Source organism: Pan troglodytes, chromosome 8 (genome assembly GCF_028858775.2).
Source record: "Pan troglodytes isolate AG18354 chromosome 8, NHGRI_mPanTro3-v2.0_pri, whole genome shotgun sequence".
NCBI classification, from domain to species: Eukaryota; Metazoa; Chordata; class Mammalia; order Primates; family Hominidae; genus Pan; species Pan troglodytes.
In genome coordinates, this window is record NC_072406.2 from 84,820,406 (window position 1) to 84,843,567 (window position 23,162).

Sequence of the window (23,162 nt, forward strand, 5' to 3'; positions counted from 1 at the left end):
AAGATACGCAAGTTATAGGCCAGTCACGGTGGCTCACTCCTGTAATCCCAATAGTTTGGGAGGCCAAGGTGGGTGGCTCACAGGAGGTCAGGAGTTCAAGACCAGCCTGGCCAACATGGTGAAACCCTGTCTCTTCTAAAAATACAAAAATTAGCCGGGCGTCATGACGCAAACCTGTAATCCCAGCTACTCGGGAGGCTGAGTCATGAGAATAGCTTGAACCCGGTAGGCGGAGGTTGGAGTGAGCCGAGATCGCGCCATTACACTCCAGCCTGGGCAACAAGAGTGAAACTCTGTTTCAAAAAAAAAAAAAAAGGGAGCTGGGCGCAGTGGCTCACGCCTGTAATCCCACCACTTTGGGAGGCTGAGGCAGGTGGATCATGAGGCCAGGAGATCGAGACCTTCCTGGCCAACATGGTGAAACCCTGTCTCTACTAAAATACAAAAAATTATGTGGGCGTGGTGGTGCGCCTGTAGTCTCAGCTCCTCAGGAGGCTGAGGCAGGGGAATCGCTTGAACCTGGGAGGCAGAGGTTGAGGTGAGCCAAGATCACACCATTTCACTCCAACCTGGGCAACAAAAGCGAAACTCCATCTCAAAAAAAAAAAAAAAAAAAAAAAGATAAGCAAGTTATAGTAAGTATAAGGTGCTTTCTTGAGTCCTGTGAGCTGCTGTAGCAAATGACCAAACCCAAGAAGGAGGTTGTGGGAACCTCCAATTCGCAGTGAGGTTGGACAGAACTGGGTAACTTGGGAGCCTACTGCATGTGATTAGCATCTAAGGGGGAACAGTTTACTGAGACCCAACCATTAACCTGTGGGGGGGGGGTCTACACTAACTCTAGTTAGTACCAGAATTGAACTGAATTGTAGGACATTCAACTAGTATCAGACATTGGTTAGGGTGGGAAACAATCCACACATCTGGTGTAGGCAGTGAAGTGCTGACTGACTGCGTGTTATGAGTGAGAGTAAAGAGAGGAAGAAAATTTTGTTTTTCTTACACAGATTGTTTTTTCCTTTATACTGTTCTAATCAAATAATTTTTTTTTTTTTTTGAGACAGGGTGTCTCACTGTGTCACCCAAGCTGGAGTGCAGTGGTGTGATCTCAGCTCACTGCAACCTCAACCTCCTGGATTCAAGCGATTCTCCTGCTTCAGCCTCCTGAGTAGCTGGGATTACAGGCATGTGCCACCAAGCCCCGCTAATTTTTGTATTTTTTTTAGTAGAGACAAAGTTTTGCCATATTGGCCAGGCTGGTCTCAAACTCCTAGCCTCAAGTGATCCACCCACCTCGGCAGCCCGAAGTGCTGGGATTACAGGTGTGAGCCACCTCTCCTGGCCGAAATGCTTCTTTTTGTCTAACCTAAATACCATTTGAATCCTTTTCAAAAAATGAGGAAAGGACTTGAATAGACATTTCTCCAAAGATGTACAAATGGCCAATAAGCACATGAAAAGATGCTCAACATCATCAATCATTAGGTAAAAGCAAATTAAAACCAATTAAAACCATAACGAGGTACTATTCACACACAAAACAGAGTATCTATTATAAAAAACTAGAATATTTTCCAGAGAAAATGTGGAGAAATTGGGACCTTTGTGCACTGTTGGTGGGAATGTAAAATAATGCAGCTATTGTTAGTCGAATTAAGTTTGGCCTAAAACTGCCTCCGTACATATTTTAAGATCGGCCTAAATGTTTCTCCATACTTAACTGTAACCTAACGATGTATAAATACACCTACTCTTGTAACAAGTACCCAAGTCTTATCCAACCACAGACACCCAACTGTTCAAACCAAGTTCAAATAAGGCAAACTCCTGGCTGTAACCAATCCAGCCATTTCTGGACCTCACTCCTGTTTTCTATCAATGTCATCTGACCATGAAGCAGCCCTAGAGTTGCTCTGAATCCATGCTGGTTCTGAGGGCTGGCCAATTTACAAATCATTCTTTGCTCAATTAAGCTCTGTTAAATTTAATTTGTGTAAAGTGTTTTAACAGTATATATACACAATGGAATATTATTCAGCCATTTAAAAGGAAGGAAATTCTGGCATATGCTACAATATGGATAGATTCAAAACAACAAATACCATATGATTCCACTTATATGAGGTACCTAAAATAGTAAAAGTTCAGAGACAGAAAGTAGACTAATGGTTATCAAGAGATTGGAAGAGGGAAAATGGGAATTTATTGTTTAATGGGTTCAGGGTTTCTGTTTGAGAAGATGACAAAGTTCTGAAAATGAATAGTGGCAATAGCTGCATGACATGTTGAATGTACTTAATGACAATGAAGTATACATTAAAAAGTGGTCATGCCAGGCATGATGGTGCACATCTATAATCCCCACGCTTTGGGAGGCCAAGGTGGGAAGGATCACTTGAGGCCAGGAGTTTAAGACCAGCTTGAAGGCCAGGCGCAGTGACTCACGCCTGCAATCTCAACACTTTGGGAGGCTGAGGCGGGCAGATCACGAGGTCAGGAGATCGAGACCATCCTGGCTAACACGGTGAAACCCCGTCTCTACTAAAAATACAAAAAATTAGTCGGGCGTGGTGGCAGGCACCTGTAGTCCCAGCTACTCGGGAGGCTGAGGCAGGAGAATGGTGTGAACCCGGAAGGCGGAGCTTGTAGTGAGCCGAGATCGCGCCACTGCACTCCAGCCTGGGCAACAGAGCCAGACCCCGTCTCAAAAAAAAAAAAAAAAAAAATGGTGGCCGGGCGTGGTGGCTCACGTCTGTAATTCCAGCACTTTGGGAGACCTAGGCGGGTGGATCACGAGGTCAGGAGTTCAAGACCAGCCTGGCTAAGATGGTGAAACCCCATCTCTACTAAAAATACAAAAAATTAGCTGGGTGTGGTGGTGCGCGCCTGTAATCCTAGCTAGTCCAGAAGCTGAGGCAGAGAGTTGCTTAAACCTGGAGGGGCGGAGGTTGCAGTGAGCCGAGATCGCACCACTGCACTCCAAGCCTGAGCGACAGAGCGAGACTCCATCTAAAAAAAAAAGAAAAAGAAAAAAGACCAGCTTGGGCAACACAGCAAGACCCCATCCCTACAAAAATTTTTTAAAAATTGGTTTGGCATGGTGGTACACACCTGTAGTCCCAGCTACTCGGGAAGCTGAGGCAGGGGGATCACTTGAGTCCAGGAGTTTGAGGCTACAGTGAGCTATGATCACACCACTGTACTCCAGCATAAGTGACAGAGTGACATACTCTCCAAAAAAAAAAAAATAGTAAAAAAGTAAATTTTATGTTATATATATTTTACGACACTTTTTTTAAAGAAAAAATATATCTAGTCCAAATTATGTGGAATATGGCAACTGATTCATCATTTATCTGAGATTTAAAATTTTAAGAGACAAAAACTGCCAAGGATGGTTAATTAGAGAGAATTTACTAAAAAGACTGCAAAGACACAAGCAGAGTTAACAAAAACGAACAAGAGATAGTAAAGCACTCTGAACATAAGAAACAGTGGGAAGACAGTAGGCCTTAGTGGGCCAGGGAAGGTAGTACTGGAATTACCAGAACTCAGTCAACTGTAGCTACAGCTTTGGGAAACAGCTGACAGAAGTTGTGTGGCCTTCAGCAGAGGAATACAACTATTACCAACTGACAAGGAGGGAGCCAGGGAAATAAACACACAGACATCACTGTCCTCCCACCTTCTCTCTTTGCCAAACCCTATTGGATAACAAAAGGAAAAGAGCTTATGGATGTAGCTTACAAAAGGCAGCCTCTTGGAGCATAAAGCTGAGTGGAGGAGGTTAGAGGGTGAATACAGAGGGGCAAATGGACACTATGTAGTACAACATGATACATTACTTTACCTTGTATTTCTATTTTACTAGCCAAAGGAAAAACTGTAATAAATATATTTATCAGTACAAAGAAAAACTTCCTGCTGCCACAAAAAAGTAGGCAAGTAACTGGATTAAAATTCTAAGATTTCTGTTGTTTAAAAAAAAACAAGGCCAGGCGCGGTGGCTCACGCCTGTAATCCCAGCACTTTGGGAGGCCGAGGCGGGCGGATCACGAGGTCAGGCGATGGAGACTATCCTGGCTAACACGGTGAAACCCCGTGTCTACTAAATACAAAAAAATTAGCCGGGCGCTGTAGCGGGCGCCTGTAGTCCCAGCTACTCGGGAGGCTGAGGGAGGAGAATGGCGGGAACCCGAGAGGCGGAGTTTGCAGTGAGCAGAGATCGCGCCACTGCACTCCAGCCTGGGAGACACAACGAGACTCCCTTTAAAAAAAAGAAAAGAAAAGAAAAGAAAAAAGGCCGGGAGCAGTTGCTCACATCTGTAATCCCAGCACTTTGGGAGGCCGAGGCGGGCGGATCACCTGAGGTCAGGACTTGGAGACCAGCCTGGCCAACATGGCGAAACCCCGTCTCTACTAAAAATACAAAAATTACAAAAATTAGCTGGGTGTGGTGGTGCGTGCCTGTAATCCCAGCTACTCGAAAGGCTGAGGCAGGAGAATTGCTTGAACCCGGGCGGCAGAGATTGCAGTGACTCCATTTCAAAAAAAAGAAAAAGAAAAAACCCTAAAAAGAAAGCCCTGTGTTAAGAATTAAGATAAAAGTGAAAAGAAAGAAAAAAACCCAGTTTTGACGAGAGGTACGTGGTCTGCCCCAATACTCTCAAACACTGAGAATAACAGACTAAAGGAGTAATATACTAGAATATTAGAGCTGAAAGAGACCTTAACATTTTTCAAAATTTCAGTATGAGAGGGAACAGGCCAGGGAGGTGATAAGCAACTCCATCACTGTCACAACGCTATCTGGGCACTGCGGTGTGTCCCTATAGTCTCGGCTGCTTGGGAAAATGAGGCAGATGGATCGCTTGAGGCCAAGAGTTTGAAGCTACAGTGCTACACAGTGACTGTGAATAACCACTGCACTCCTGCCTGAGCAACACAGTGAGACCTTATCTCTTAAAAACCAACCAACCAAAAAAAAAAAAAAATCACAAAGCTAGATAATAGTGAAATTGGAAACTGAAACCAGATTTGGTAACTCCTTTCCTAATTGTCTTCCTATCAAACTACGCTACGGAAAGAAATCTGTGTATGTGCTTAATATTGGGAAAATCAACTAGTAAACAGGCTTAAAGAAATAAATAAAATCCCAGACTCATTAGGCTAAAATGTTTAATTTCTTACAGTAGAACTCCAGATTTCCCACAATAACACTAGAGTCTGCCATCTATTTTCTTAACCAAAAAAAAAATGACACTTTGTGAACCTTAACACAGTACACAAAGTATTTCAGGAGCTGACCAGACTTTAATCTGAGCCTAAAGAAAACATGCAGTCGAAAAGGAAGTTATTAATGACTTAGGAGCCATTTTCCTATAGAGCATGAAATTAAAACCTCTAGGCTAAAAGAGTAATGGGAGTCATGCCAAGGCTTTGACAGTCAAATTGCTCCTTCAAAAGGTTGGAATATAGCCAGGCTTAGTGGCTCCTGCCTATAATCCCAGAGCTTTGGGTGGCTGAAGCAGGAGGATCACTTGAGGCCAGAAGTTCCTAACCACTCTGGGCAAGATAGCAAGACCCTGTCTCACAAAAAACAATTTTAAAAAATTAGCCAGGCAAGGTGGCACATGCATGTAGTCATAGCTATTCAGGCGGCTGAGGCAGGAGGACCCTTTGAGCCTAGGAGTTTGAAGCTGCAGTGAACTATGATTGCACCATTGTACTCTAGCCTGGGTGACAGAGTGAGACCCTGTCTCAAAAAAAAAAAAGTTGGGATATATAGGAAGAATGCATACTCCACTGGTAAAGACAACACAAAATTCACTTCCTAAAATGCATACAAATGACATACAAAGAATAAAAAAGAGAGAGAAAAGATGCAGTATCTGTAAGACAAAATCCATAATATAAAGAAAAACTAGAAATATTAAAGATTAAAAGTAATTATTTATAAAAATAAAAGCAAGTTGTTTAAATGGCCTCTTTTTCAGAAAAAAAATTAACATCAAACCTTTATAGCTTATTTTAAAACTTTCAAACATGCAGGAAATTTCAAAGACTACTATTATCAACACCATATGTGCATTACTTAAATTCAACAATTAACATTTTGATATACTTGCTTCATCTATTTATCTATATGGCTACTCATCAAACTATTTTTTATGTTGAATCATTTCAAAGTAAATTACAGACATTATTAGGAGAAACACTTTACCCCTAATTTTTTTGTTTTTTTTTTTTTTTAGAGACAGGGTTTTGCTCTGTCACCCAGGCTGCAGTGCAGTGGCATGAGCATAGCACTCTGCAGCCTCAAACGCCTAGGTTTAAGTAGTCCTCCTGCCTCAGCCTCCTGAGTGGCTAGGAACTACAGGGATGTGCCACCACGCCTGGCTAATTTTTTTTTATTTTTTGTAGAGCCCAAGTCCCATTATGTTGTTCAGGCTGGTCTCCAACTCCTGGCCTCAAGCAATCCTCCCACCTCAGCTTCCTAAAGCTCTGGGATTATGAGCATGAGCCACCACACCTGGCTATACCCCTACATATTTTAATATTCTCCTACACAACTACAATATTTTCTCCTACATAACTACATTATCAAATTTATTCAAATTAATAATTACCTAATATCTTCTAATACTAGAACACATACAAACTCCCCCAAAATTTACAGCTGATTTTTCAAACCAGGATCCCTACAAATAAGACTATCTTTGGTTTTCTCTAAACAGTCTCTCTTAATCTAGAAGAGTTCCTCATACATAACCTTTTTCTCCCCTTACAACTCTAGTTTTTGTTGTGTTACAATATACATAATAGGCTGGGTGCAGTGGCTCACACCTGTAATCCCAGCACTTTGGGAGGCTGAGGTGGGGGGATCATCTGAGGTCACGAGTTCAAGACCAGCCTGGCCAATGTGGCGAAACCCCGTCTCAATTAAAAATACAAAAAAATTAGCTGGGCGTGGTGGCGGGTGCCTGTCCCAGCTATTTAGGAGGCTGAGGCAGAAGAATTGCTTGAACCAGGAGGCAGAGGTTGCAGTGAGCTGAGATTACACCATTGCACTCCAGCCTGGGCAACAAGAACAAAACTCCGTCCCCAAAAATAAAACAAAAACACATAATATAAAATGTACCCATACTCATTCAAATGGCTATTACTTAAATTAAAAAAAAAAAACAGGTGTTGACAAGGATGTGTAGAAAATGAAACCCTTGTACACTGCTGATAGGAATATAAAATAGTGCAGGCACTACAGAAAAACTATGGCAGCTCCTCAAAAAATTAAACATAGAATTACCATATGATCCAGCAATTCCACTTCTAGGTGTATTTCCAAAGGAATTTAAAGGAGGAACCTGAATAGATATTTGTACAGCCATGCTCAAAGCAGCATTGTGCACAACAGCCAAATGGTGGAAGCAACCCAAGTGTCCATTGATGGATGAATGGATAAAATGTGACACATACATACAAGGAATATTATTCAGCCTTTATTTTTTCTTAATCATGGCAAAATTTCATCATGTCATTTCACCTTCAAAAGGAAGGAAATTCTAGCATATGCTACAACATGGATGAACCTGAAGGATACTATGCTAAGGGAAACAAGCCAATCCAAAAAAGACAAATACTTTGTGATTTCACTTACATGAGGCACCTAGCATAGTCAAATCATAGAGACAGAAAGTAGAATGATGGATGCCAGAGGTTTCAGGGAGAGGGAAATGAGGAATGAGCATTTAATGAGTATGGGGTTTCAGTTTGGGAAGTAGTTTTGGAAATGAATGCTAGTGATGGTTGCATAACAATGTGAATGTACTTAATGCCACTGTACATTAAAAATTATTAAAATGGTAAATATTTAAGCTGTGCTAAAATATACATAACAGAAAATTGATGATTTTGACCACTTTTAAGCATACAATTCAGTGGCATATACATTCACCATGTTGTACAATCACAGCACAACCTTAATTTCTGAAAAGGGCAAATATATTGCAGCATTTTTCATACTGCGGATTTGTCTGATTGCTTCCTTGTGGTGTGGTTTTGTGTTTGTTTGTTTGTTTTGAGATGGAGTCTCAGTCTCACTCTGTTGCCTAGGCTAGAGTGCAGTGGCATGATCTTGGCTCACCGCAACCTCTGCCTCCTGGGCTCAAGTGATACTTGTGCGTCAGCCTCCCCAGTAATTGGAATTACAGGCATGTGCCACCATGCCCAGCTAATTTTTGTATTTTTACTACAGACAGGGTTTCACCACTTTGGCCAGGCTAGTCTTGAACTCCTGACCTCAAGCAATCTTCCCGCCTTGGCCTCCCAAAGTGCTGGGATTACAGGTGTGAGCAACAGCACCACAGCACACTGTGCTGTGGTATTAAATCTTTCTCTATTCCTTTTTTTTTTCCTGTAAACTGGAAGTTACATCTAAAGGTTAGATCACAGTCAAATTAAGTATTTTTGGCAAGAATTCTGCATAGATTATTTTCTATATTTCATGAGTCTTGTCTTAGGCTTTTTTCTCTGATGTCTAATCTGCCATTAATCCCATTAAATGTATTTTTCATCTCAGACATTATAGTTTCCATCTCCGAAAGTTCAGTTTGAGTTTTTTTATACCTTCCATGTCTCTATTTAACATGTTCAGTCTTGGCCAGGCGCGGTGGCTCATCACGCCTGTAATCCCAGCACTTTGGGAGGCCGAGGAGGGTGGATCACAAGGTCAGGAGATCGAGACCATCCTGGCTAACACAGTGAAACCCTGTCTCTACTAAAAATACAAAAAATTAGCCAGGCGTGCGGCATGCACCTGTAGTCCCAGCTACTTGGAAGGCTGGGGCAGGAGAATGGCGTGAACCCGGGAGGCGGAGCTTGCAGTGAGCCGAGATTGTGCCACTGCACTCCAGCCTGGGCGACAGAGCGAGACTCTGTCTCAAAAAAACAAAAAAACAAAAAACAAAAAAAAACATGTTCAATCTTTCTGCTAGTTTCTTGAGCATATAGAATATGCTTATGAAAACTGTTTTAAATCCCTCTTTACTAATTCTATCATCTGTGTCACTTCTGTTTTGGTTTCTAATTTTCTTCTCATCAGTATGAGTCACGTTTTCCTACTTCTTTGCATGCCTAGTAATTTCTGATTGGATGCCAGACATTGTGAATTTTACCTTGTGTGCTTTCTTGTATTCCTATAATTATTTTTGAGCTTTCTTCTGGGCCATGATTAAATTAGTAGGGGACAGTTTTGGCCCTTTCAGGTCTTGCTTTTAAGCTTTGTCAGCCTGGGCTGGAGAAGCATTTAGTTCAAGGCTAATTTACCCACTGTTAGGGCAAAACCCTTAAGAGACTCTACACAGAAACTCTGTCTCTACTAAAAATACAAAATTAGCCAGGCATGGTGGTGCATGCCTGTAATCCCAGCTACTTGGGAGGCTGAGGCAGGAGAATCACTTGAACCTGGGAGGCAGAGGTTGTGGTGAGCCGAGGTCACACCATTGCACTCCAGCCTGGGCAACAAGAGCAAAACTCCATTTAAAAAAAAAAAAAGACTCTACATAATGACCTATAATGGTTTCCACTCTGGTTGGTGGGAAGAAAAAAAAAAAAACACTATTCCTAATTCGGCAAGTATTGTTTTATCTGATCTTTTCAAGTGATTATCTTCCTAGCCTCAGAAAGTTTCCTCACATACATCCACTGATCAGTTCTCAGCAGAATACTTGAGAGGGATCCTCTGTAGTTCTCTGAAGTTCTCCCTCTCTGCAGCTATTTCCAGTTTTCTGCCCTGCAAACTCCAGATGCTTTGGCCTCCCCAGACTCCCTCAATTAAGGGAAACTATTGTGCTCTGTCTGGGTTCCCTGTCCCTGTTCTGCAGCTGGAAAACTGTCTAGGCAGCAAGCCAGAGCAATCATAGACCTCATCTCATTTCTTTCCTATCTTTCAGGGATTACTCTCCTTTGCTGCACAATGTTCAAAATCTAGACAACCACTGTTTTACACATTTTTGTCTGCTTTTTTAGCTGTTTCAGGCAAGAAGGTAACCCTGTTACTACTTCTTCACCAGAAATGGAAGACCAGTTTTTTTTGTCCCTTTTATTCATCTCTTTCTCTGAATTATTTTAAGGCAACTCAAATATTATATCATTTCACTGCTATATATTTTGGTATGTCTCTCCAAAAATATGGACTTTTTTCCCACATAATCATGTCAGTTGTACTCAACAAATTTAACCATCCCTTAGTATGATCTAACACCAGTCCATACTCCAATTTCCTCAGTTTAAAAAAAATTGAACTGATAGTTTAAACTCTTTTTAATGCTAGCATTTAATAAACACTACTCTGTGAGGGGTACTATGCTAAGTACCTGATATCCATTACCTTATTTAGTCCTCAGTAATCCTTTGGGGTAAATATTATTATTACTCCCATTTCACTGATAAGAACACCAAAGCTTGCTGGGCATGGGGGCTGACACCTGTAATGTAGAAACCCTGTCTCTACTAAAAATACAATCCCAGAACTTTGGGAGGCCGAGGCGGCAGGGTCACTTAAGGCCAGGAGTTTGAAACCAGCCTGTGCAACATATCAAGACCATGTCTCTACAAAAAAGTTAAAAATTAGCCAAGTGTGGTGGCACACACCTATAGTCCTAGCTGCTCAGGAGGTTGAGATGGAAGGATTGCTTGAGCCCAGGAGTTTGAAGGTGCAGTAAGCTGTGGTCACACTACTGCACTCCAGCCTGGGTGACAGCACGAGACCCCAACTCAAAACAACAACAAAAAACCAGCAAAGCTAGAATCTGTTAAAATGTCTGCCTAGGCTGGCCGCAGTGGCTTACGCCTGTAATCCTTGCACTTTGGGAGGCCAAGGTGGGCAGATTACTTGAGGTCAGGAGTTAGAGACCAGCCTGGCCAACATGGTAAAACCCCATCTCTACTAAAAATATAAAAATTAGCCAGGAGTGGTGGCGCATGCCTGTAAATCCCAGCTACTAGGGAGGCTGAGGCAGGAGATTCGCTTGAGCCTGGGAGGTGGAGGCTGCAGTGAGCCGAGATCATGCCACTGCACTCCAGCCTGGTCAACAGAGCCAGACTCTGTCTCAAAAAAAAAAAAAAAAAACTACCAGTTTGCCTAAGGTTATAGCATGGCAGAGGCAGGTTTCTCTGATCACAAACACATTGTTTTCTAAAAATAATTGCATACCTTTATTATTTTTTTGAAATGAGGTCTCACTATGTGGCCCAGGCTGGTCTTGAATTCCTGGGGTCAAGCAATCCTCCCACCTCAGCCTCCAGAATAGCTGACATGACAGGTGTGTGCCACTGCCCCTAGCTCCCAATGGCATTGCACTTAACCATTATGCTTCAATACCATCTCACGACTTATTAGCATAAAATATCAGATAATATCAATGCTTAAATTGAAAATCAAATTCGAAGACTGCTTAATTTAAATGCTATTACAGGTCAAAGACCTGAAAAAAATAATAATGCTACTTTATTTGAAATATATTACAATAAAATCTGCTTAAAATTTTAAGAAATACAACTTTCGAATCTAAAAGAGAATTTTAATAGAAAAAGCACAAGAAACTTGGTTGAAATGAAACTATCATCTCAAACTAGAGAATGCAGATTCATTTAATTATAATGTTCTATCACAGCTCTTGTCAAGTAGAACATGTTGTGATGACAGAAATATTTTGTATCTGTGCTGTTCAATACAATAGCCACTACCCATATGTGAGTACTGGGCATCTGAAATATGTCTAATAAAACTAAGAGAAACTGAATTTTTTGTTTTCTTTATTTTTAATGAGCTTAAATTTAAATTGTAATTATCAGTTCATCTGTCTGTTTTCCCCACTAGGCTGTAAGGTCCTTGAAGAACAGAATGTATTTAGATCTCTCCTTTCAATGTCTTGATACATATTAGAAACCTGTTTGTTGATATGTGGTAGAATATGTGGATGGAATTTTCTAGATGTGTCCAGATAAATTCTCTAAATATATCAGACTGATAAAGGTTACAAAGTACAGACTTACTTTGTTGGATTATATCTTTTTTCTATTCTGACTTTTAAAACAAATGAAATATTAGCCAGGCCTGGTGGCTCACACCTGTAATCCCAGCACTTTGGGAGGCTGAGGCAGGTGGATCACAAGGTCAGGAGATTGAGACCATCCTGGCTAACACAGTGAAACCCTGTCTCTACTAAAAATACAAAAAAATTAGCCAGGCGTGGTGGCAGGCACCTGTAGTCCCAGCTACTCGGGAGGCTGAGGCAGGAGAACGGTGTGAACCCAGGAGGCGGGGTTTGCAGCGAGCCGAGATTGTGCCACTGCACTCCAGCCTGGGCAACAGGTCAAGACTCCGTCTCAAAAAAATAAATAAATAAATGAAACAGATAAAATATCTTATTTACTCATTTATTCACCAAACATGCTCTGAGCTTACATATTTGTGACAGACTCTGTTATGTACTCAGGATATGATGATGAATAAGACCCAGTTTCTGGCATCAAGAATCACTCAATCTAAGACAATACATACAATTGCTCCACAAAGTGAGAAGACTACTTTAAACAGATAAATTATGAGAACCAACAAGGAAAGTAAATTACGAGAACCAAGAAGGAAAATAACCACCTGAGGGTAGAGGGAGGTTCTACATACTGAAAAATAATTCATTAATCTAGTTTAACGATGAACAGCAGCTCACCAGTTGGGAGATGGCAGAATGGTGGAGAGGCATTCCAGGTACAACAAATAGCCATGTAAAGGCATAAAGACACAAAAAGACATGGTGAACATGGGGAGGAAAAAGTGTCTCATTCTGACTAGAACATGTGAAAACGAATAAAAAGGGGAGGAGGATACATTAGAGCTAGATTCTAATACCCTTTTGTGCTATATTACAGTGCTGACTCAATCTTATTAGGATGGTAGACAAAGTATTCATGTTTACTTTTTTTTTAAAAAAAAGGAAAAAAACAGCTTGCTAATTCCCATACTCAAAGAACAAACTTTAAAAAGCAAAATCTAAATTATAAATTTTTGCTTATAACAGACACCAAATCCAAATTAACTGTCCAAGCAAGGTTATTAGAATAGGCACTTGAAGTTTTTGTTGTTTTTGAGATGGAGTCTCACTCTGTCACCCAGGCTGGTGTACAGTAGTGCCATTTTGGCTCACTGCAACCTCCGCCTCCCGGGTTCAGGCAATTCTCATGCCTCAGCCTCCCAAGCAGCTGGGATTACAGGAGTCTGCTACCATGCCTGGCTAATTTTTTGTATTTTTAGTAGAGACAGGGTTTCACCACGTTGCCCAGGCTGGTTTCAAACTCCTGACCTCAAGTGATTCTCCTGCCTCAGCCTCCCAAAGTACTGGGATTACAGGCATGAGCCACTGCACCTGGCCAAGCACTTCAAGTTTTAAATAAGCAACATTAAATCACTTTGAAGAGAAATGCAAGCATTATTTGTATCCTTAACTGTTGAGGATATCTTTTTCAAATATTACACTAAAGTTTCAATTTTCTTATAGTAAAACCCATCTTGAACTTAATATTAGTCTAGGAAACATTTATGATCTGCAAAAAATTGATCACCCTGTTAGTTTGGGGGAAAAAAGATGAGTCTACTTCTAGCCATTTCTTGCCTCATAAACAGAACTAAAACACCTCTCCCACGATGTGGCAATATTTAACTTTTCAACGACAGGTTATTAATTATATTTAATGTCAATCACTTCCCACAGTTGTCCAATTCCACAGCTACCTTTTTTTGCTTTTTCAACTGACATTCTGTTACCTGTTTTACCCACAGGTATCTTATCTACAGGTATCCACTCTATCGTGCTCTTAAAGCACGACTGGCCAGGCATGGTGGCTCATGCCTGTAATCCCCATATTTTGGAAGGCCAAGGCAGGCGGAATGCTTGAACCCAGGAGATTGAGACCACCCTGAGCAACATAGTGAGACCCCGTTTCTACAGAAAAAAAATTGTTTTAATGATGAACCACCAGAATAAGGCATAAAGATACAAAACTAGTGTTAATTATAATTTTAAAGTTAACACCCAGTAATAGCAATTAGTTATAATTATGGTAATTTATTTTACATACCACGTTCAAAATAAAGTGGTTTTGGATGGGCGCAGTGGCTCACGCCTATAATCCCAGCACTTTGGCTGGCAGATCACCTGAGGTCAGGAGTTCGAGACCAGCCTGACCAACATGGTGAAACCCCATCTCTACTTAAAATACAAAAAAAAAATAGCCAGCCGTGGTGGTAGATGCCTGTAATCCCAGCTACTCGGGAGGCTGAGGCAGGAGAATTGCTTGAACCCAAGAGGCGGAGGTTGCAGTGAGCCAAGAACGCGCCATTGCACTCCAGCCTGGGCGACAAGTGTAAAACTCCGTCTCAAAAAATAATAATAATAAAAAAAAAAAGTGGTTTCTATACTAACAGATTTTTAAACATAAAACAATGAAAAGAACCAAGTATTTAATCATATCCACAACATGTATTTAAATATTTAAAACATTTTTATTTACTATTTATTAACTGCAGTTACTAATCAAGTTCACCCAAAGCAATAAAAATATCAAGAATTTATTTTAACAAGCTGGCTAATACATAATATATTTAAAGTTATAAAACCTGAATATTCCAGAGCAGGGGTACTAAACATGTAATAACAGTACAGATACACACACTGGAAGAGTGTAAATTTTTTCAAGTTAAGTTATTATAATAGGCATTAAAAATAGAAAAAAATCAACACATAAACTGTAAATACAATTTTTTATATTGCAAAAGGAAACCAAGTTCTCTTATTTATTTATTTATTTATTTATTGAGCCAGAATCTTGCTCTGTCGCCCAGGCTGGACTGCAGTGGCACGATCTCAGCTCACTGCAAGCTCTGCCTCCCAGGTTCACGCCATTCTCCTGCCTCAGCCTCCCCGGAGTAGCTGCGACTACAGGCACCTGCCACCACACTTGGCTAATTTTTTGTATGTTTGTTTTTTTAGTAGAAACGGGGTTTCACCATGTTAGCCAGGATGGTCTCGATCTCCTGACCTCGTGATCTGCCGGCCTCAGCCTCCCAAAGTGCTGGGATTACAAGCGTGAGCCACCGCGCCCGGCCCCAAGTTCTCTTAATTAAAAAAAAAAAAAAAAACATGAAAATTATTTTAGTGAACATCTGTTGTTTTTGCCTGTCCAGCAACCAATTGCTCTTCTCCAGAAAGCATCACCTCAATTTTTCTTTAGGAACTGTCACCCACCCTTAACTCAAATGGTTTCAAACTATATTCCTCTCCTTCCCACTCCAGGATAGGGACAAATTCCAAGCCTAGCCACACAAAGCATTCCATCACTCTGGCCACAGGGACTGCCTCTAGGATGGGCAAAGACCCAAGTCAGGTCAATGAAACTACCATACAGTGGTGCGCTGGAACTGTAGAGAAAGGGAAATTCTCTTTCTTCTTGGGTTTCTGAGGTTGAAGGAAGTAAGCCTAGTGCTGGTATTACAATCTTTCCCAGGGAATCTGACTCCAAAGCCTTACTTTTCCACACTGAATCCCAAATGTGCAAAGGGAACTAGTGGTTACCTGGTAGTAAGAGAAAAGATAAATTAGGACTTTGACTTTCAATATTGTATTTTCGATAATGTTTCCATTTTCCAAAAATAAGCATATTACTTTTATAATAGGAAATTTAAAATGTTTAAAAATATTGCCCATCCCAGCACTTTGGGAGGCCGAGGCGGGCGGATCACGAGGTCAGGAGATCGAGACCATCCTGGCTAACACGGTGAAACCCCGTCTCTACTAAAAATACAAAAAATTAGCCGGGCGTGGTAGCAGGCGCCTGTAGTCCCAGCTACTCGGGAGGCTGAGGCAGGAGAATGGCGTGAACCCGGGAGGCGGAGCTTGCAGTGAGCCGAGATCGCGCCACTGCACTCCAGCCTGGGTGACAGAGCGAGACTCCGTCTCAAAAAAAAAAAAAAAAAAAAAAAAAAATATTGCCCGTGTTTTCTTCTCAAACATGCTTATTCATATTTCAATATCTTAAAAGTATTAACAATTTTCTCATAATTTACCAAAGCACATAGAATATCCATCTAAAAACAATCACCTTCTTCTCCTGACACAAAATAAAGCTATTACAATATTTTCATTTTTAAATTATGAGTGGGAGGCCAGGTACAGTGGCTCACACCTCTAATCCCAGCAATTTGGGAGGCTGAGGCGGGCGGATCACTTGAGGTCAGGGGTTCGAGACCAGCCTGGCCAACACAGTAAAACCCCATCTCTACTAACAATACAAAAATTAGCCGGGCGTGGTGGCGCACGCTCCTGTAATCCCAGCTACTTAGGAGGATGAGGCAGAAGAATCACTTGAACCCCGGAGGCAGAGGTTGCAGTGAGCCAAAATCGCGCCATTGCACTGTAGCCTTGGCAACGAGAGTGAAACTCTGTCAAAAAGACAAGACAGAGCAAGACTCCGCCTCAAAAAAAAAAAAAAAAAAAAAGACAAGAAAAGAAAAGGGAAGGGGAGGGGAGGGAGAAAGAAAGGAAGAAGAAAGAAAAAAAAGAAAAGAAAGAAAAAGAAAATATGTGTGGAAAAAACAGTTGAGTAAACCTTTTTTAAAAAACTGGTTCTAGTGGCTAGGCATGGTGGCTTGTACCTGCAATCCCAGAACTTTGGGAGGCCAAGGCGGGAGGATCGCTTGAGTCTGGGAGTTCCAAGACTAGCCTGGGCAGGCCAGGTGTGGTGGCTCAGGCCTGTAATCCCAGCATTTTGGGAGGCCGAGGCAGGTGGATCACCTGAGGTCGTCAGGAGTTCAAGACTAGCCTGGCCAACATGTAAAACCCCATCTCTACTAAAAATACAAAAATTAGCCAGATGTGGTGCCGCGCCTGTAGTTCCAGCTACTTCGGAGGCTGAAGCAGGAGAATTGCTTGAACCCGGGAGGCGGAGGTTGCAGTGAGCCGAGATCACACCACTGCACTCCAGCCTGGGCAACAGAATGAGACTCCGTCCCCACCCCTCAACAAAAGGACCAGCCTCGGCAAAATGGCTGAACCCCATCTCCATTTAATTAATTAATTAATTAAAAACTGGTTCTTATTTTAAAAGGGATACACTAAACAACTGCATATGGAAAAAATGGTTAATGTTCAGCAAGTGCTGCAGCCATTGTAAAAATGGCTCAAGAGATAAAGCTAACTTTAAAGATTGAAGGTGGCAAAATTGGGTTTAAAAAAGCTTTATCAATTATATTAGTCCTATAACTCTGAATAGCATAAGATCTGAAGGAGTTGGTCAGTTAAATATTTCAATTATAATTATTTTGCATAATATTGCATTATGGAGAAATTTCATATCGTTTTATTCTTTTGTTGTTGTTTTAAGAGACAGGGTATCGCTCTGTCGCCCAAGCTGGAGTGCAATGGTACGATCACAGCTCACTGCAGCCTCAACCTCGAGGGCTCAAGCCATCCTCCTGTCTCAGCCTCCCAAGTAGCCAGGACTACAGGCATGCGCCCAGCTAATTTTTGTGTTTTGTAGAGATGGTCTTGCCATATTGCCCAGGCTGGTCTCAAACTCCTAGATTCAAGGGATCCACCCGGCCTCCCAAATTGCTGGGATTATGGGCCTGAGACACCACACCCAGCCTGTTTTATTCTTAAACACAGGAAAGTTAGTCTCAAGATGCACTTCTTAGGAATGTAAACAATCTACTGAATATAGTAAATATAAAGGAAGACAGCAATAAACACTTTTGTTCTCTTGCATTTATTAGCTTTTATTAGTTTCTATCATTCTTTCCCTTTCTCCTCAGGCACACAAGCCACTCCAGAATATTCACTTTTTGTTAAGATTATGTTTTATGGCTCTCAGTAAGGACACTCAGAAGATGTCAGAGACACTTGCTTGATATATTAGGTAGCCAGAGTGATGTTCTTAAGTGGAAGAGACAATCAGGGACAAACCAAGGATTGGGACAAAGAGTAGCTGGAGGCAAAAGCCACCTTCCTACAGACAAGTGGCAATGGGTTCTAAAGTTTTTAGGATAAGGCAATATTCAAAAAGCTCATTACCTGGTCCACACCAGAAACACAGTAGGTGGGTCATTCTGGCCAACACCTTTGTCTCAAGATACTGACGTTTATTATTTGTCATATGGTCCAATGAAACCTAAACTCTCCTACAGCTATGCACACCGAACTTGTTTCACCTAATGAAATGCAAACTCCTTTCTTATACTGCTCGATCACTTCCCTACGTGCCCCAAAGGGATGTTCTAATATAAACAAAGGCATATCAAAGAAGCCACCCAAACAAGTGAGATAGAAACATTTATTGATAAATAGGAAGAAAATGGGCGTTTCTAAGGTACCACAGGAAAAATAAAATATTTTACTCTAGTCCCTTAGCTATAAGATAGTTATTCTACTTATATTTACTAATGGCCACCGTATTTTTTAAGACATGGAAAATTGGAAGGTAAAGAAACCATCAACCATAAGATTACAGAGAAGGCAACTTGAAGAACAGTTTGTTTTAAACTGTTCTCCCAACATTCACATAGAGTCAATAACATCTAGCTCTTTCTCAAAACAGCCTATGGCCGGCCAGAATGGGACGGTGAAAACAAAACAGGGAGAACGTAATGAAAACGGGAAGGCGCTGGAAAAGATAAAAACTGAACAGTCCGAGTAGCCTGCACTTTGTATTTCTCCTTTGAGTCCTCACTGATTTTCCACTTATTTCGATTCAGTGGTTAATATTTCTCCGTATTAGAAATCCATCTGTGAACTCCCGCACCCACTTCTAACCACATCCACAAATTCCAGGAGAGCCAGTCAAGGCTACCAGAGTGTCCCAGTCGCCTGTGAGGAGGGGGGCGTCGGCGCCAAGTTGCGAACCCGGCACTGGGAGAAGTTCTCCCGGGACGGGAGAAGGGACGGGTTGGGGTGAAGGAAAGTGGAGGACGGGAGGCAACAAGACTACGGACTCCTCTCCAAAAGCTGAGCGCATCAGGGAGAGACAGGTATCCCGCCAGACCCGAGAAGTAGCCGGATGCCCGGGGCGGACAAACGGCCAGCCACGAAGCCCAGTTCCCTAAGGCTGTCTCGCCAACCCCCTTCCCCTTCGCCTTCCCTAAATTGCTGTCTCCTTATACCCTCCAGAGTCCAAGACTCACGCGTCCAAACACGAGCTCCAGCAGCTTCTCGGTCAAAGCCGCCCACCTCTGACAGCCATAGAGATGAAACAGCGGAGACAAACCTCCACCCCCTCCGCCCACTCTCACGTGACTCTCCTAGCCGCTGGGCCTGTCGGGATCGTGGAGACAGGCGTGTGGGCGGGGCACAGAGGAAAAGGAACGGGGAGGGGCGGGGAAATCAACGCGCCACTCCCCAGCCTCGGGCCCCGCCCTAGCCCCGTCACTCTCCCTTACTCCCCTCAGCGTTTAGGCGGGAAAGCTGGAGAGCTCCCAGAAGCTCTCGGGCATTTCTTCTGGTTTTTTTCCCCTCCACAAGGGTCATAGCAAAAAGGAGGTCGTGAAAAGAAAACTGGACCACAGTGAGTTGGAAATTGTTTCTTTCCAACTCCGTTTAGGTTTTATCAGAGATTAAATGTTCCTGTTTCATAACCTTGAGCCTTTTTTGGATTTAGAAACCCTCACCACTTCCTCTGCTGGATGGGTTTGTCAGGTGTTTTATTTGCAGACTAATATTATTGCAGAGTTTATAATCTCTAGAAGCCACTTAAAAAACATGTTTTCCCTTGAAGAATGTGTTTTTTGTTTGTTTGTTTGTTTGTTTGTTTTGAGATAGAGTTTCACTCTTGATGCCCAGGCTGGAGTGCAATGGAGCGATCTCGGCTCTCTGCAATCTCTGCCTCCTGGGTTCAAGCGATTCTCCTGCCTCAGCCTCCCAAGTAGCTGGGATTACAGGCATGCGCCACCACGCCCTACTAATTTGTATTTTTGGTAGAGACGGGGTTTTTCCATGTTGGTCAGGCTGGTCTGGAACGCCCGACCTCAGGTGATCCGCCCACCTCGGCCTCCCAAAGTGCGAGGATTACAGGCGTGAGCCACTGCGCCCGGCTGAAGAAGGTGTTTTTATCAGAAAAATGGGATGGCAAAGGATCCTCACCCCTGCTGTGGAAATAGGATGGAAATATGACTATAATACCAGAGAATTTTTTTTTGGGGGGGGGGGCAGGGGGGTGTTGGTTGGTTGTTTGTTCGTTTGTTTTGAGACGGAGTCTTGCACTGTCGCCCAGGTTGGAGTGCAGTGATGCTCACTGCAACCTCCTCCTCCCAGGTTCAAGTGATTCTTCTGCCTCAGCCTCCCGAGTAGCTGAGATTACAGGCACGCCCCACCACGCCCGGCTAATTTTTGTATTTTTAGTACAGACGGGGTTTCGCCATGTTGGGCAGGCTGGTCTCAAACTCCTGACCTCGGGCGATCCTCCCGTCTCGGCTTCCCAAAGTGCTGGGATTAACAAGTGCGAGCCACCTCGCTGGTCCCAGAGAACTTTCAAATAATTTTTTTTTTCAAGAATTTACGTAGCAGAGCTGTGGAAAAGGCAACAACCATGGAAACAAAGCCAACAAAACCATCCCTGGGGTAAATTGTGAAGTAAGCAGAATCAACTCTGTTTTCTCCATTTCTTCTCAGACCCAACTAACCTAAGTACAATAAATGATTGTGTTCATGGCTCTGTGCTAGCGCTTTACATACAACCCAGTGCTTGTCTACAACCACTCTAGGATGGATACTGTTTTATTCATTTGCAGATAGGGAAGCAGGCTGACACCCCTAGGTAATGCAGTACATGCAGTAGCGGGACATAGACCTGACCTGAAGGCCTCTGAGGCTTCCACTCTTAAATGATGTAATTCAGGCCGGGCGCGGTGGCTCACGCCTGTAATCCCAGCACTTTGGGAGGCTGAGGCGGGCGGGTCAGGAGATCCAGACCATCCTGGCTAACACGGTGAAACCCCGTCTCTACTAAAAATACAAAAAATTAGCCAGGCGTGGTGGCAGGCGCCAGTAGTCCCAGCTACTCGGGAGGCTGAGACAGGAGAATGGCAGGAACCCGGGAGGCAGAGTTTGCAGTAAGCCAAGATCGTGCCACTGCACTCCAGCCTGGGCGACAGAGCGAGACTCCGTCTCAAAAAAAGAAAGAAAGATTTGCTCAAATTCAATTCTAATTTTAGGCAACATTTGTCTATATAAAACTAATCAGTCAAACTAACTGTTAAATAACATTTAAAAACATAAATCATTGTTTCTCAAACGTTTTGGTCTTAGGACCCCTATACACTTAAAAATTATTGAGGACTCAAAATAACTTTTATTTATGTGTGTTATACCTATCGATATTTACCATATTCAGCCAGGCAGAGGCTAATACCTATAATCTCAGCATTTTGAGAGGCTGAGATGGGATGATCACGTGAGGCTAGGACTTTGAGGCTACAGTGAGCTATGATCATGCCACTGCACTCCAGCCTGCGCAACAGCGCAAGAACCTGTCTCTATAAACTTTTTTTAATTTAGCATATGAGGACTTAAAATTGAGGCCGGGTACAATGGCACCCAGCACTTTGGGAGGCAGAGGCGGCAGATCACCTGAGGTCATGAGTTCGAGACCGTCTTGGCCAACATGGTGAAACCCTATCTCTACTAAAAATACAAAAATTAGCCAGGCATGGTGGCACACGCCTGTAATCCCAGCTACTCAGGAGGCTGAGGTAGGAGAATCGCCTGAATCCAGGAGACAGAGGTTGCAGTGAGCCAGGATCATGCCACTGCACTCCAGCCTAGGCCTCAGTGACAGAGCAAGACTCGGTCTCAAAAAACAAAAAAGAGAAAAGAAAGAAAATTAAAATTGAAATTATTTTAATGTGTACTTAGTCATTTAAAAATAATAGATCCATTATATGTTGACATAAATAATGTATTCTTAAGAAAAACAACTTCAAAAAAACAGAGTAGCATGGTTTTACATTATTGCAAATTTCTTTTCTTTTTTTTTGAGACAGAGTCTCACTGTGTCGCCCAGGCTGGAGTGCAGTGGCACGATCTCGGCTCACTGCAACCTCTGCTTCCTGGTTTCAAGTGATTCTCCTGCCTCAGCGTCCTGAGTAGCTGGGATTACAGGCGCATGCCACCACGCCCGGCTAATTTTTTTGTATTTTTAGTAGAGACGGGGTTTCACCATGTTGATCAGGCCGGCCTCAAACCCCTGACCTCGTGATCCGCCCACATCGTCCTCCCAAAGTACTGGGATTACAGGCATGAGCCACTGTGCCCGGCTGCAAATTTCTTTAATGTCTGGCTTAATAGAGGACAGATTCTTGTATCTTTTCTGCATTAAATGTTTGCACTCTTACACTTCATATAGCCTCTGGCAAACTCTACTATATACTCAAGAAAGAATTAGAGCGATAAGGCAAATAACAGTGTATTAGTAAGAAAACAGTCTTGACCTTACAGATTACTAGAAAGGGTTTCAGGAAACCTCCAGTGGTCTTTGACCACACTTTGAGAACCACTGTTTTAAACCATACAAATGTTAAATGCTATTGTATATTTTGTCTAGTCATTTTGGCATCAAGTAGAACATTTAATGGAAAGGAGAACAAGACAGAGACAATTTACAGACTAGGCCAATCTTATACAAATAAATATGAGATGTGAGTATTCTTTCTTCATTTCTTTTTTTTTTTTTTTTTTTTGAGACGGAGTCTTGCTGTGTCACCCAGGCTAGAGTGCAGTGGCACAATCTTGGCTCACTGCAACCTCCACCTCCCAGGTTCAAGTGATTCTCCTGCCTCAGCCTCCTGAGTAGCTGGGATTACAGGTGCCCGCTACTGCTCCCAGCTAATTTTTGTATTTTTATTAGAGACAGGGTTTCACCATTTTGGCCAGGCTGGTCTCGAACTCCTGACCTCGTGATCCACCCGCCTCAGCCTCCCATAATGCTTGGATTACAGGCGTGAGCCACCGCATCTAGCTCCTTCTTCATTTCCAAGAGTATAGGGTAAGTTAGCAGAATTCAAGGTCGTAACCAAACACAGCTATATTCTACATTAGAAATCTGTCCATCAATTCAATATT

The 23,162-nt window shown here is 42.5% G+C and overlaps 1 protein-coding gene across 2 annotated transcripts in view; it reads right to left on the bottom strand.

The window, feature by feature from the left end:
- Positions 1-19,416, bottom strand: part of MICU1 (mitochondrial calcium uptake 1) — a 258,934-nt gene extending 239,518 nt beyond the window's left edge. The window contains exon 1 of one of the 2 annotated variants that reach the window (XM_009458672.5): positions 19,232-19,416. The gene's annotated coding sequence lies outside the window, so the exon portion shown is untranslated. The remainder of the gene's footprint in view (positions 1-19,231) is intronic. The other variant, XM_054659695.2, reaches the window with a different exon arrangement.
- Positions 19,417-23,162: the final 3,746 nt, after the last annotated feature.